Source organism: Cynocephalus volans, chromosome 16, assembly GCF_027409185.1.
Source record: "Cynocephalus volans isolate mCynVol1 chromosome 16, mCynVol1.pri, whole genome shotgun sequence".
NCBI classification, from domain to species: Eukaryota; Metazoa; Chordata; class Mammalia; order Dermoptera; family Cynocephalidae; genus Cynocephalus; species Cynocephalus volans.
In genome coordinates, this window is record NC_084475.1 from 46,001,084 (window position 1) to 46,016,254 (window position 15,171).

A 15,171-nucleotide genomic window follows, 5' to 3' on the forward strand; every position below is an offset into this window, starting at 1 on the left:
CCTGCAAATCCCAGGTTTAGAAAAGCTGGCATCTGGAATGACTAGGGGGCTGGCAAGTCAACTACTCACACTACTTCACATTCCTGGGTAATGTGCAATAAACCTCCATGACTAAGGTAGCCTGCATGGATCTCTTTCTTATCTCCATAAGGATCGTGAGCAAATAGTTTACTCACCTTGGGCCCTAAATCCCTAGATACTATCTAGTATCTCTTTCTCTTCCTTCACACTCAAGTTTCTCCTTTATGAGATGATTATGCCACCTCTTCAAGTCCTCACTTTCCACTTCCCAACAACTGCAGTCAAGCTTCTGCCCTTAGCCTCTCATTAAAACTGCTTTTAATCAGGTCACTTGCAACCAAATCTAAATACCAAGCTAAAAGGCTTCTGTCAGTCCTTATCTTTTTTGACCTATCTGTAGTACGACATTGTTGACCACTCCATGTTGCCCTTTCCCTCCTTTTTCTGTTCTGATTAAGCTTATTTGATTGATTTATTTTTCATTTTCAATAGACTGTAACTTACATTTTAAGATAATATTTTTCACTTTTTATTTTGAAATACTTATAATCTCACAAATTACTAAAGCATATGGAGAGATATAACATATTTTTACTCAAAAATTCAAACACCAAACTGAAATTCCCAATTCTTTTGCTACTCTTGTCAACTCCATATCCAAAAGCCAGCCACTCCTGACAGTTTGGTATGTTTTCAAACATTTCCTATGTATATAGTAAGGCTCTCTGTCTTAACATCTCTTCCCCCTTAGTTTCTATGGCATTTCTTTTCCACTTTTTATTTTTTGATCACAACCTCTCAAGAACCTCTTGGAGTCTCCATTTTTCTGGCACTTTAAATATTGGTATTTTCTGAGGTTTCCATTTTCAGTTCTTATTTTTTCTTGTTATTTTTATTTGGACCACATATCTTTACCACATACTATATGACCATACACATGTTCATAGTAAAAAAAAAAAAAAAAAAAAAAAATCTTACATAGGTTGATTGCTCTCTTTACTTTCTAGTTATACTTTTAAAATTTGAAATATGGGTTTCTACCAGCCAACTGGTCATCTCTATTAGAAAATGCCATGATATATGAGAAGAGCCATATGGAAAATTTAACATACGACTAGATCCCTTCTTTTTCATGCTCTTTCTTCTATACTCCCTCCTTCAATAGAAGGCAGCAACACCATTCTCAGCTCTGGAAATTATTTCTGACTCTTCCCTCACTCAGAATGACATGAGTCACTAAGTCCTGTTGATTTTATCTTCTAAATAATTCTCCCATTCTCTTTTCCATTCTTGTACTCACTGCCTTAACTCATAATGTTCTCTATTATAAATGCCTTCTACTTAGTTTCCCTTCCTCTACTCAGACTCTCTTCCAATCCACTTCCAACTTTGCTGCAGAGGAACTTTCTAAAATACAAATATGAAAATAAAACTTAGCTTAAAAATCTTTCCATGACTCTCTCTTGCCTTTAGAATTCTCTTTTGCCTTTAGAAAAAGTTCAAAACCCTTGTTCAGCTTAAAAGAACTGTCAGGAGCTGGTATCTACATTATCACCAGACTTGGTACTACCCATGTTTTCAAATACCTTCTTCACACACACCATACTGACAATTTTGCTGGTTCTTCCAAAGTGCCATTTTCTCTTGCCTCTGCTTTTATGTATGGTTTCCTCTGCCTGGAAAGCCTTTACGTGTTTCATTAACTCCTTTCCTTTGTCATGATTACCCTTAAAATCTCAGCTCAAACTCCTTATCACAGAATTATTTTCTACAACCTTTGCCCTTGATGGTGACTCCACAAAGAGTTGTTATCTTTTATTCTTTGTTCTTTCCTAAAACCTTCTGCATTACTGAAATATAGTTCTCAATACATTTATTACTAATTTCCTCATGTCTTCATACTCCCATGAAATTGTTTATTCCTTTCTGTATTGTAAAGACTTGACAAAGCTGCTAGTATACAGTGGGCACACTAATTAGTCAACAAATAAAAATATAATTTTATTTGAAAGTATTGGACATAATAGCCATTTTCATAAATTTCTGTAACAAAAGTCCTTTTCAGTTTTGTTAAAACATGAGAAATTATGCTCAACTATTCCAAGACTTTTCTGTGTAATTTAAAACATATACTACCAACCCATTAAAAATTACACTTGTACCGTAATTTATAATATAAATTTTAATAAAATAACAATAATGTTCTGAAAATATTACACACTGGGTAAAGTTACTTCTTTCCAGAAAGGGCCACAGCACATCCAGGTATAAATTTTACTTTGGGATGGTGATAGAAACAACCCACAGAGATATTTTTTTACAGACAGAAAAATCCCATTTAAAGTACATATCAAATTATTCTTACTACTGCTGTATTTCTCAACTGGAAGTTTCATTTATTTATTTCTTTACTTACAAATTTATGTAATAAAATAAAATGGCCATGTTGATTTCAAATTTATATAAACAGAGAAATGAGGTAATTTTAATTTATGTCCACTGAATATGACAGTGTCCCCATTTACCTGTATTTAACATAACACAGTCTGATGCAGTCATTTAAGTATAGTCAAATAAGTTATACAAACAGATATAGGACAATAAATACTTTGAGAGATGCAGGGCATAGAGCCAGCTTTCCTTTTTACAGCCCAAGCATGATGATTAAGTACATACCCAGCAGTAAGTAAATTTTGCAAATAAAATATATAATAATAGCTAATGATAGCTAATATTTACTGACCATTTACTATGCAACAGGTATTATTCTATATGCTTTATAGAATAAAAAGCAGGTGTTAACTCATTTAATCATCATCACAACTCTATGAGGTAGGTACTGTTATAATTCTTAATTCACACACAAGTTGAATTAAGTTTGGATAGGTTAAGTCCAAAGCACACAGATGGTGAATCATGGATTTGGAATCTGAATATAGCCCATGCTCTCAACCATTATATCATATAAACAGAACTTTTTAAGTATGTAAATGATATATGTCAACAACTACTATAGAATAGCTCTACCAGGTGGTATAGGAATCACATGAACTTCCTGTTGCTATTTGGGATTTCCTTACACCTTAGCTCACTGTTTACCAACACCACACTGTTATCCATTTTTATTCAGAACTGGATCTGCAGATGACGTACTTGCAATGGTAAAGGAGAGATGGAAAAGGCAGGCCTATTTCAGAGGATACTTACCACCACACCCTTGAATTTTAGAAGTTCTATGATTGGGGAAATTGCTACCCATCATAAGAGAAACATTCCAAGGGATTAAAACCACCCCATCTTCTGAGCATGCCCCCTTTTCAATTAGTTCTCACTGAACAAAAGTAATGCGAACAAATGCATCACAGATGTATAAAATCCGTATATAGTGCTCAAGTCAGTATGAAAATATGGCAGCAAAAAGCAAGCTGCTTTAATTTCCATACTTCCTTTTAGCTGGGGATGACTCATAAGCTGGAAAATGAACAAAGCAACAGAGGAAGGGAGAAAGCCACTAAAGAGTATGCCTAACCCATAAACTTTCCCCATTACTCAATCATGCCCCATGGGACCGTGGAGAAGGTTTGGCTACTGCATAAATATACACAGGTAAAGACTGGAAATGTCTAGGGAGTAAAAAAGACACAATTATATTAGAAAATAAAATGACATGAATTGTCACTGATTTTGGATTTGACAAAAATACACTTGCAGTGGGAAATGGAGGAGACTTTTAAATATTGGTTTGAGTAATACAGGCACACCAAAATATCCTTACCCATGTTCTTTCAAGGTAAGAAGGCAAGCATTAACCCATTTGATGGAGTCCCTGGGGCCAGAGCCAGAGTCACACAAGTAACTCCTAAAGATCTTTTCTATGTCTAAATACTCTAAGCTCCTGAATAAATACCACAGAATTTATTTTTAAAAAGAAGCACCAACAGCAAAAAAAAAACACAAGACCTTTCTTAGGTACTAGAAATAATGACTCTCTAATTATGATAACTCAGATCAGCTTGTCTGTCATATTGTATACTGAATACATTCATCCTTCATTTGAGTTATTGCATGCACACTATTTTCCCAAGAAATTTCTAAAACATATGTCTGACAAAATTACTCAATTTTTGGCATATCAGATGAAATCAGCTATTTCTGGACTGTACATTCCTGTAATAGCTAAATTCCTAAACAATTCCATCCACATTTAAAAGATGCTGCTGTGTTCATTTTTGTTGTTCTGTATTGATTGCTATAGACCCAATCATAAAAATAATGTCATATTATTTCTATAGCAGAAGGGAAATCCTTCCATTGTTCTGCATATATATGTAAACACATACATATTTAAACCTATGACCCTGAATATTCCCTGCTTACTTATTCACCAGGATTATTATGGCAGTCTACCTTAGCTATAACAGATTTTTCTCTTTTCTTTAGCTTCAGATATCTTATCCACAAGTGCAGATATATAACATGTCTAAATTGTGTGTTATGTTTCTGACCAAGGTTTGAATATCCTCTCAACAATAAGCTTGTCTCTACAAAATCAAGCAATGGCATGAAAGTTGTAAATTAAGGAAATAAAATAGCTTGTAAATCTTATATCATAAATTGCATTATGAGGATAGAAGACAGTAGTGGTGATCATTATAATATCTTACATTGGTACAATGTCTTATTGTTACTGTGTATACATTATTTTAACAAACAATAACTAAGCATCTATTCTGGCACGTAGAATAAAAAGAACAAAACAGACAGGACCTCTACTGTCATAAGGGCTATCCCTTATCCACATGTCATGAGGGGTAAGTGGTCAAAAATAAGGAAAAAAATTAGATAGCTAAAATTTTCTTAGGTGCTATGATATACAAAAATAGAATATTAAAGCAGAATAAATGAGGTGGCATGTAAGATAGGGTCAAGGAATGTCATCCCTGAAGGAGAGATATTTAGGTTAAAACTACAAGTCGAAAAGGAATCAGCCCTACAGAAAACTGGAAGAATATATCATAAAGAGAGTACAAAAACTCTCCCAACACAGTACACAACACAGGAAAAAGTCCCTACACAGGAAAAAGCCACATACAGAAAAGAACTTGACAGTTAGGAAGAAATTAGAATTTAGAGTATTCTGGCTATAACAAATGAGAAGGCTGTTACACTGAAATGAGGTTAAAGAAGTAGATAAAAACTAAACATGCAGGCAGTATAAACAAATATTTTTTTAAACTGTGAGTTATGATCCAGTAGAGGTTCACGGAATCAATTTTAATAGGTCAAAAAAGCATTAAAAAAAAGAAACAGACTAAACTAGTTAAACATCAACTCGTGTTATATCTAGCGAGAATAAGAATTATTTTAAGAAAATTTTGTTTCTAGCATATATGAGGATATTTCAAAAAGTTCATGGAAAAATTGAATTAAAATAATATGAATCTTTTCATGAACATTTTAAAGACCCCTCATATATTACATAAATGTGTGTGTCTGTGTGTGTGTGTGTGTGTGCGTGTGAATGTATTTACCTGAATATAAAATGTATGTCTAACTTTCTGACTGTGGATGGTAGTTTAAAAGGCTTGAAAACCAATGTTACAGATTATGGCTAAAAGTTTGGATTTTGTTTTAGTCTGGGATGGGGGTAAGTCAGCATACGTATAGAAGGGGTAGGGGAAAGTTCTAGCCAGAGAAACAACCTGAACAAAGGCCTGAGGCCAGAGAGGTAATGGGACAGCATGAGAAAAGGGAGTGGCAAACAGGACCCAAGGCTGTGATGGGTCATGTAAGATGATTTTGGAACTATTCGTTACACATAATGATAGAAGTGATCTTATTGAAGGTGTCTCAGGGTAGTGAAAGCAATATATGTCTGACTGGATTAGACTGAGGAAATAAGTAACTAAAGACAGCCAGAATAAACAACTTTTAAAATATTTTTGAAAAGTTTGAGAGCACAAGAGGGGCATTTGGGAACTAGAAAGAATTGTTTTTAAGAAATGGGGATATATTATCACACTTAACGTACATTAAGTGAATCATACAGATTAGGAATTGTTACTCCACTTTTACCAATGTGAAAAGTAAGACTTGGAGAGGTAAGATCACTCACTTGCTCTGAAGATGACACTGATAGTAAAATGATGAAGGAAAACTTGAACTCAGGTCTAGATGTCTCCAAATACAGTGTTCTTTCTATTGCCTTATGCTGCCTCTGTTTGTGTTTTACGAAGGGAAAAATGTACATACTACCAAATAAATTGGACTTAAAGGGAAATGGCAAATTAAAATTTTCTTAGAAAATTCATTATGTGATTCAGGAAAGGAGGCATTTATTTTGGAATAGAGTAGAAACTGGCCCTACAGTTTTTCTTTCATTTTTATTTCTAAGGACTTGGAGGAGAAAGTATTCTTTGTTTTTTTGAGAAATGTAGTAAAAATTTTATTTCTTGCTGTAGAATTTCCTTGTTTCTTCAGAAAATTTCCCATAACCCTATGCTCTTTGCTAGAAAACATGTCTACCAATTGGACAGAAAAATTCTTCCAGTCAGGATTCGTATAAACAGTAAAAAGATGGATATTCTTTTTTTCTCATTATTAAATTACTTTTTAACTTACTTTCAGTGCCCAGTGGTAGCATAAACGCCTTTCCAATTAAATTTAAATATTAACCACAAAATATCAAAAAGATAAAAGTGAAACATGATCCAGTTGAAGAGGGTTACAGAGGACAGAGTAGAATCTGTTTCTCCTCTTCCTACTCTCTATAACCACCTCGAGAACTTCCATCCATCCCAGAACTCTATGACTCCAGAGAGCACAGTCAGACAACCCACGATTAACTGATTGAGTCCACCAGTTCAGTGAGTCAAAAGATAATTACTGACTATGTTTCAGGTACCCTGTTGTGTAACAGACATATACAGTATTGAATAAAACTGACATAGTCTCTACTCATACAGGATTTAAAATTCATTAATCCAGGGTAACTGCTAATACCCTAAATATTTATTCAGTATTTTTAAGCTTTGTGATTTATGGCCAGAAAGATCTATTGGGGTATTTCCTAAAGTTGGTGGAAAAATAGAATTAAGAGATAATATGAATCTTTCCATGAACTTTTTGAAGACCCCTTCTATGTTCTATAACTTCCTTAGAATTCTAGTCCATTTTTATCATGCTGAAAAGTCACTTGTGGGAATTTCTGTTCATCACACATTTGAACTTCCTATGTTTGTTCAATTAATTCCTCAACTTGTGAATATTGGTGGGAGGAAAATCCCCTTTCCAACTACAACAGCCAAGAAGGCCAGATATTGGCTTTCCCAATCTCCCTAGCAAATCGGCCAGAAGAAATCAGCTTAGGGATCAGGTAAGTAGATGCAATCACCCTAATTCAAGAGCTAGTGGCATAAAGCAATGTGAACAGTGGCATGTTGTGGGAGCCACACCCAGTTTCCAGTGACAGTAGGGCCAGTAGCCAAAATCAGTATATGGGGTGGCAATGGCAAACAGTGTTTGGGATAGCTGCAGTGGTGTGGAATCCTTAGTGGACTACATCTATGGTGTGGTTTTGTCTATGGTCTGACTGCTGCCTAAAACCACTTGTGTCTGCCCTCTTCCAGCCTAATTCTCCAAACTTATTGGAAATTCTGTGAGTCACAAATATCTTTCAATAAGTTATTTGTTTTTCTTAAATAAGATAGAGTTGGTTTCAGTTGCTTGAAATCAAGAACCTCTGCCTCAAATAGTTTCACATTATGAAGTTTTTACGTGGGTCACCAAAGCCGCACATAGAAATAGCTACATTATCTGGAATCTTCAGCAAACTGCATTCATGTGGTATATAATCTCTGACTGGCCAGCATGCAGTACTTATTTGAGTTTCAAAACACATCTTTTCTTCAATGCTCCAAGTCAGACTGAAGGCAGAAGATGCACCAGGAAGGTGACATGTCCATTTTGTGAAAGAGAACAAAAGAAAAATAGTAAGTACTTCAGAAAGGAATTCAAATGACCTGACATTTAACTTATTATTATTACCTAAGAATAAAAAATAGATTAAATATGAAGTAATAAATACTACTGAATATCACTAAGAAAACATGTGCCTTCATTTAAATTCAGAAGACATACTTATTTCTGCTAACCTCAACTGCTACAACAATAAGTAAAAAATAAGAGCATTTAATTAAACTGTTGCCATGTCTACTAGGGAAGAAACGCAAGAATGAATGTTAATTATCAGTAATACTTCTTGCAATAGTTGAGTTTTCTCCCTTCTATGTAGTATTTTCTTTGCTCGATAATGTCTAGTGTTGGAATCACAACTTTAAATTTATACACTCCAATTATCATTACATAAGGATATCTGCACATTTATACATTACTTTGTATTTAAATTTTTTACTTTTATATGGTAGAGTGTGGTTCTCATACTTTAGTGTGCATCAGACTCACCTGGAGGGCTTATTAAACCACAGAGAGCTGGATTCCACCCCCAAAGTTCCTCATTCAGTAGAACTGGCTGGGCACAAAAGTTTGCATTTCTAGCTAATTCTCAGGTGACGTCAATGCTGCTAGTCTGGGGAACACACTTTGAGAACCACTATAGAAAAGAATACCAAAAATGTAAAGCCCAACATTCATAGGAGTGAAGGGGAAAAGGTGCTGTTTCATAACTATTAGTTCTTTTAGTGTAATTGAGTTTTTTAAGAATGCCAAAGTCTACTGCTATAAGTTTTATATTCTGTGGCAGCTGCCCATGACAACATTATCAAAATTTTCATTGCTATAATGATTTTTGAAGCATACCAAAAAGATACACGTAATAAGTACATATATGGGTCACTTGCCTTGACAACAGAGGTCAGGGAAGTCAACACAGACTTAAATCAATTTTGACAGAAATGGCATTGTAAAAGATTTGATCCAGAGTCACTGATATAAATTTATAAACAAGAAAAACAGAGCTATCATATAAATGTGCATAAGTCCAAAAAAGTTTTAAACCAGAAAAAAAAAGAATCACAAAGCTGTGTGAATACCACATCAGCAGCATCTCAATTCAGTTTTACTCATTTTTCGCTGTGTACTTAAAACTACCAAGTAGCCTGCTCCTGCCCCACCTGTCACTAAATACTACTTTTTATTCAATTCATTCAACAAATATAGATTGCGCCTATTGTGTGCCACTGTTGTAGGTATTAAAGAGATAATGGGGAGCAAAGAAGGTCCCTGTCCACATGAAACTTACATTCTGGTGGGGGAAAAACAAATGATAGATAAGTTAAAAATAGTCAAGAGAATGACAGATAGTCATAAGTGTTGTGGAAGAAATGAGGTCTCTGTTAGAGAATACTAGGGAAAGATGTACACAAATATGATAATATGATTCTGGAACTTAGGCCACAGAAAATTTATTTAGCCAATGTTAAGACTGCGGAGGGACCAATAGGTACGATGAAAATGGAAGAAGATAGAGTCAGAGAAGTCAAAAAGAGATAGTGATTCAAGGATAGAGTGGTCAATAGGTTGACTGCTACTTAAGTGAAGAAGAATGGCTGTTAGATTTAGCAACTGAAGGTCATCAATGACCTTGATAAGAGCAATTTCACTGTAATGTGGAAAAGAAAGCCGGCTTGGAAGAGGCTGAGGAATATGTGGTCAATCCTGAGAGTTTTTAATATGAAGAGGAATAGAGAAATAAAGCACTTGTTAGAGATGGATTTTGTCAAGTGGTACTTTTTAAAGTAGATGAAAGCAGCTAAAGCATGTATGTATGTTGTCGAGGTCATAAATTGGTGGTATGCCCACACTCAAAAGTCAAAACTGAAGGCAATATGGGAACTTGGAGCTCTCCCTGAGAGGCAAGTCTATTTAGTCTGAGTGTTTCTGAGGGCCACACTAATATTTGTTGGTGCTATCCTCTCTAGAACCTTCTGGTCATTACAAAGCTCAACTTTTTTGAAACAGCCTTAGATTTTACACAGTTGGGGGACTTTCGTCTCTTTCTGAGGCACAATATTGTAATTCCCAACCTTTTAACATTCACACCTCCAACAAAGATTTCTCACTCTTGCTTCCAAAAATCTGTTCCAGCAGAGATTTTTATCAAGCTTTACTTTTTACTTATATTAATCTTATAAGAGTTTTATAAGAATATACTTTTTTAGACAATACAAATCACTGCCCCCTCATTATTCCCTCCCCTTCCCAAACCTGACCTTGTTATTCAATAATGTTTTTAACTATTAATCCTCATTTTACAGATTAGGAAATCCAGGTGCAAATATGTTATTTTTGCCTGAGTTTATACAGCTAATCAGTGAGAAATACTTGAACATGCACTTCTGAAGTAAATTTAAGAAAACTAATAATATAACTTGGTTCTACATCTATAGAAGCATATAAGAAGTCTTTCATTTCCTCCTTTCTTAAAAAAGGGGGGGGGAGGAGAAGAAAAATTAAGTGTCTAAACCCTTTTAAGTGTTATTGTATAGAACTATTGTGGATTTCAATGTCTTGGACATGAAAATATAACAGAGCAAGTTGCCCTTGATGTGGTATCATTTAGTTCTGTTAGTGGACAATAATGGAAAGGTATATAGATAGGACAAATAATGATTCTCTTGCAGGCTATTTAACTAAAACATCTGATGTTGAAAAAAAATTAAATATGTACGTTTTTACACATTTTATAAATATCCAAAGGATATTCTACATTCACAGAATAAATTTAACTATAAAAGCATTAAATTAAATTTTTTAAAAACATGAAAAGAGATTCCAATGAATAAAAGTACACTCTTAGTCTTTAAGAATCTGCCATTACAAAAATCACAACTTTATTTTTCTATAATGAGATGTACAATTATATAATAGCATTATATATACTATTTACTAAAATCTTTTTTTTTTTTTTTTCGGTAACTAGCCAACACTTCTCCCCTAATGCCATAAATAACTCAGGATCAAACACCAGTATCTACAGATCATTTGAAAGGACTATGTGTTGAAGGTCAGAAAACATGAACTCTAGATTCAAATTAGCCGGGTAAATTATTGCACCACTGGGTCTCCGTTTACTCATCTGTAAAGTGGAAGAATGTGAATAAATGGTCTCCATAACCTTCCCAACTCTGACATTCTGAGAAGCTATATCTGAAAGTGTTCCATCTTTATAGAGATGAAAATTTTTACGTGGTTAACAAAATGGGTCCTTCCCTAATTGTAGAGAGACCTTCATATTCTTTTACACAGGACAGTTTTCTCTGCAAGAAATCTTCCTATGCAACCAACTATATACAAATCTAAATCTAAAGAGCAAGTAGATTCACAAACCAGCTTCTACACCAATTAAAATGTGTATATCAGTAGAAGCATAAATGAAGACAGCATCCTCTCCATCTCAATTAGAGAAATTCCATATAACCATTTCTTCTAAGCAGAGGACATTTGAATAATCATAAGAAAGCACAAATTCACTTGGAAATACTGAAATTTACTATTTTCTTAAAAAGGGAAAAAAAGAGCTTGAAGAGTATCCTTTTGAACATTCCTTACTAATCATTTAAAGTGTATAGAAAAATAATTGAATGACTTCAGAAAATGCACTGTCTTTAAGAGATGACTATTTAAAACATATGAGTCCTATCCACATGCTTATGGAATTTGAATAAATTATTCAATGTCAATATATCACAGTACCATATCCCAAGGTGTACCATATGATATTATGAGATAAAAGAGTATTTTGGTTTACTTTTTAAAACACTGGGTTTCCTTCTCATAGGACTTCTCAGAGCCTCTAAAAGGCTAAAAGGAATTGAGAGTCCTCAAGAGGAAGGCAATCACTCAGTGTTGCCCTGCTTGTGTAACCATGGAACTCTTTTATTGGACAAATATTTTGTGGAACACAGTTTGGGAAATTCTGTATTGGTGCTGGTGAGAAATCTATAATCTAAACAGGAAGACTAGGAGAAGGGTGGTCAAGCCCTATTACGACATATACTCACACAATGAACACTTCTGCATTTTCAAATGTTGATTGTCTCTTAACAGTGGACAAGCTTCAAAGAGTGGTTTATATAAGAAAATCCTTTAAAATAAAGATTTCTTCATTTGGCCATAAGATAAAATGCTGTCTTTATTTCCATTTTAACTAACATGATGTAGGAGGAAGTGGGGAAAGTATGAGTCAAAAAAGAGTGAGATAAAGAAAAAAAAATCATTTTATTTTTAAAAAATTGATTTCTTAGCTACACCAAAACTTTTCAACTGAAATAGACTCTTTCTACATTGTATGCAACGTTTCCCAGCTGGTATAACCACAGTTTCTAAATGATTAGAGATCATAAATTATAAGAATTTGTAGAAATGGAGATGACCGTGATTTAGCTTTTAGAAAAAATTTCTTGGAAAAATTATTGCAAGTAAATAAATAAATGATGTAGCTTAGGTTCCTACAGAAGCAAGGATAAAATAAATTGGAGCAAAACTGAATTAAGTTACCTTCTTCCTTGAGCAAAAAGCTATTCTACTCCAACACTCAACAATGTAAAACAGTCTCAATTGTTCAACTGAAATATATGCTCACTTGCTAACTCACACTGACTTAAGTCCGTTATGTTGGCAGTAATTGTTCACATTCACAGTGAGAACCAGGTAACAATTTAGTATCATCAAATTATAATGATTACAAAATTTTCATAAGTGATGACACCTATCTGTGAGAACTGTCATCACCTCTTGAGTGAGACCCTGTGTATTATGGCTACACGACATGGGGATGCTGGTGACAAGCGCATCAGTGAACCTATACTTAGTAAGCATGCACAGGTTGTAGGGCCCTGTACTGGGTGCTTGTAAGTTCATGATAAAGATCAGAGTCTCTATCTTCTGGGAGTATCATTAGCAAAAAGCATTTATTATCACACAGAAGTAGGAATCTGACTGTGATCCAAGTCAGGGATCAAACACTAACTGGCTATTAATTCAGTATGGTAGAATAAAAAAATATAATTCCTAACATACATGGAAGTATATCAAATAATAAGAAGGAGTATAAAGACCCTAAAATGAACACTAAGAGACAAAATTTGTTTGTAGTCAAATGCCAGCACTACCAAATTAGGAAAGACTAGAATAGCATAAAGTATAAAAAAGAAACTTTTTAGTCATATTTGAGAAAAAATATTCATAGTCTTCTATCTATTTAAATTTTAAGTATAATTCATGGCAACATGAGGATATTTCATTATTAAATATAAAAATGATGCTGCAGAACCTTTACCAAAAATTATACTTGATAGTAATGAAGGGTTTTTAAAGATACATCTTCTTCTTGACCAAGAGTGTACATTTGTGACATAATTGGCTAAAGTTGATGATAAATCCGGGCCCACAGAGACCAGATCAAAGATAATTGGACTTTGTGGCAAATGAACTCATGACCTCATTAGTCATGATCTAACCAACTGAGCTAGTGGACCACAGAAAATACATGCTGGCACTAGATATTTACTCTGAATCATTTCTGCATTTAAATAAGCCCTATATTTTAAAAAAACAACTTTAGAGATGCTGTTTTTCTCAGGTTTTGTGAATGAATGAATTCATTCAACTTACATTTACATACTATGTGGAAGACCCTAAGGTCAGTGCTGGGGTAATTTAAAAATGCATAAGATAATATATAGAATTTAGAATCCTAAGTCAGAGAGAAATATAAACAAATAACTAAAATATACAATTTTACGGAAATAACTAATGTTTATTAGATGCTTACTATTTCTCAGATGGTACATAAAGCACTTTTGAAAAGTTAATTATCTCCATTTCCAGATTAAAAAGGGGAAACAAAGTCATGCACTCACAAGTAGCAGAGCCTAATCTCTCCACCCTAACCTGACCAGTACAAAATGAGTAATGACTGTGATAGATATGGTACGGTTATCTCTCTCAACACCATTCCACCTTCTACCATCCAGACATGAAAGCTATAGACTTTCATTCTCAGATTCCCTTGCAGGTCACCACTACTACATGCCACAGGCAAGAATGAAACAACAACTGACAACTCTGTGGGCTCTACCAGTGTTTGGAAAGCCATTTGTTTTCTCTGATAGAATAAAGGTCCAAGGGGCAGGCATCTCTTTTATTTGGTATAAATGCCAACTGCAACTGTAGTTTGGGTTTATGGTGAAGATTCCAAAATCAGGTTCCAGGAGGCCCTGGACCTACACAACAAATAGGTAAAAAATATTCACAGTGTGTCAAAAAATATATAACAGTTATAGATTAACTAGAGTAACAAAAGTTTATACACTTTTTATTCCATGACAATCACCTAAGTAAATGTAAATAAGACAACAAAATGACAAGTTCCCGTTCAGGGAAAGTCCTTCCTAGAATGGAAGAAATAAACAAGCATTCATAGTGTGATGGTGGAAGAACAAGTAGGATACTGTGCTGTCCTTTACAGGGGAAGGACAAGCTAACTGCAGAGGAGAAGAGTCAGAGTCCATGTCACAATGGCGGGAATAACACGTCTGTCTATAAAGATCACATTAGGCTGGTGTGAGGGCCGGGAAGAAAAAAGAGAAGGCAGAGAATGCTATTTCGGAAACAAAAGCACATGTCCAAAGTCACAGAGGCATGAAAGGGGAGTATTTGGGGACAAAATACACAAAGTTGGTTGTGCCTGGAATAGATGGAAGGTGAAGCTAGAGAAGCAGGAATAGGGAGAATGCCAAGGTGGAAAGTTGAATTTTATTTGATGGGAAAGGAGGTGGTGTCAATGTAGTGGTGACGTAAATAGGTTCAGTGACCAAAAGTAATTTAAAAAAAGGAGGGTTAGGGTCAATGAAAAGCTTTCAATTTTGTATCATCTGTTATGTACCAAGCTCTGTATTAGGTGCTTTAAATATATTTCCTCAAATCCTCACAACACCTAAGTAAGAATGAGATTATCCTCCTCCCACTCCCACAGAAAAAATAATAAAAAGCTCAGAATATTTAAGCACATTGACCACGATGATAAAACTAATACACAGTTAAACCAGGTTTCTGAGTTTTTAGTTATAACAATACTAGGTAACAACTGCATTCTTTCTATGTGTCATGCATTTTTCTAGTGTTAGAGTT

At 34.4% G+C, this 15,171-nt stretch overlaps 1 protein-coding gene across 5 annotated transcripts in view; it reads right to left on the bottom strand.

The window, feature by feature from the left end:
- The window catches only part of RFX3 (regulatory factor X3), a 281,067-nt gene that overhangs the window by 98,500 nt on the left and 167,396 nt on the right, over positions 1 to 15,171 (bottom strand). The gene's annotated exons all lie outside the window — the stretch shown is intronic.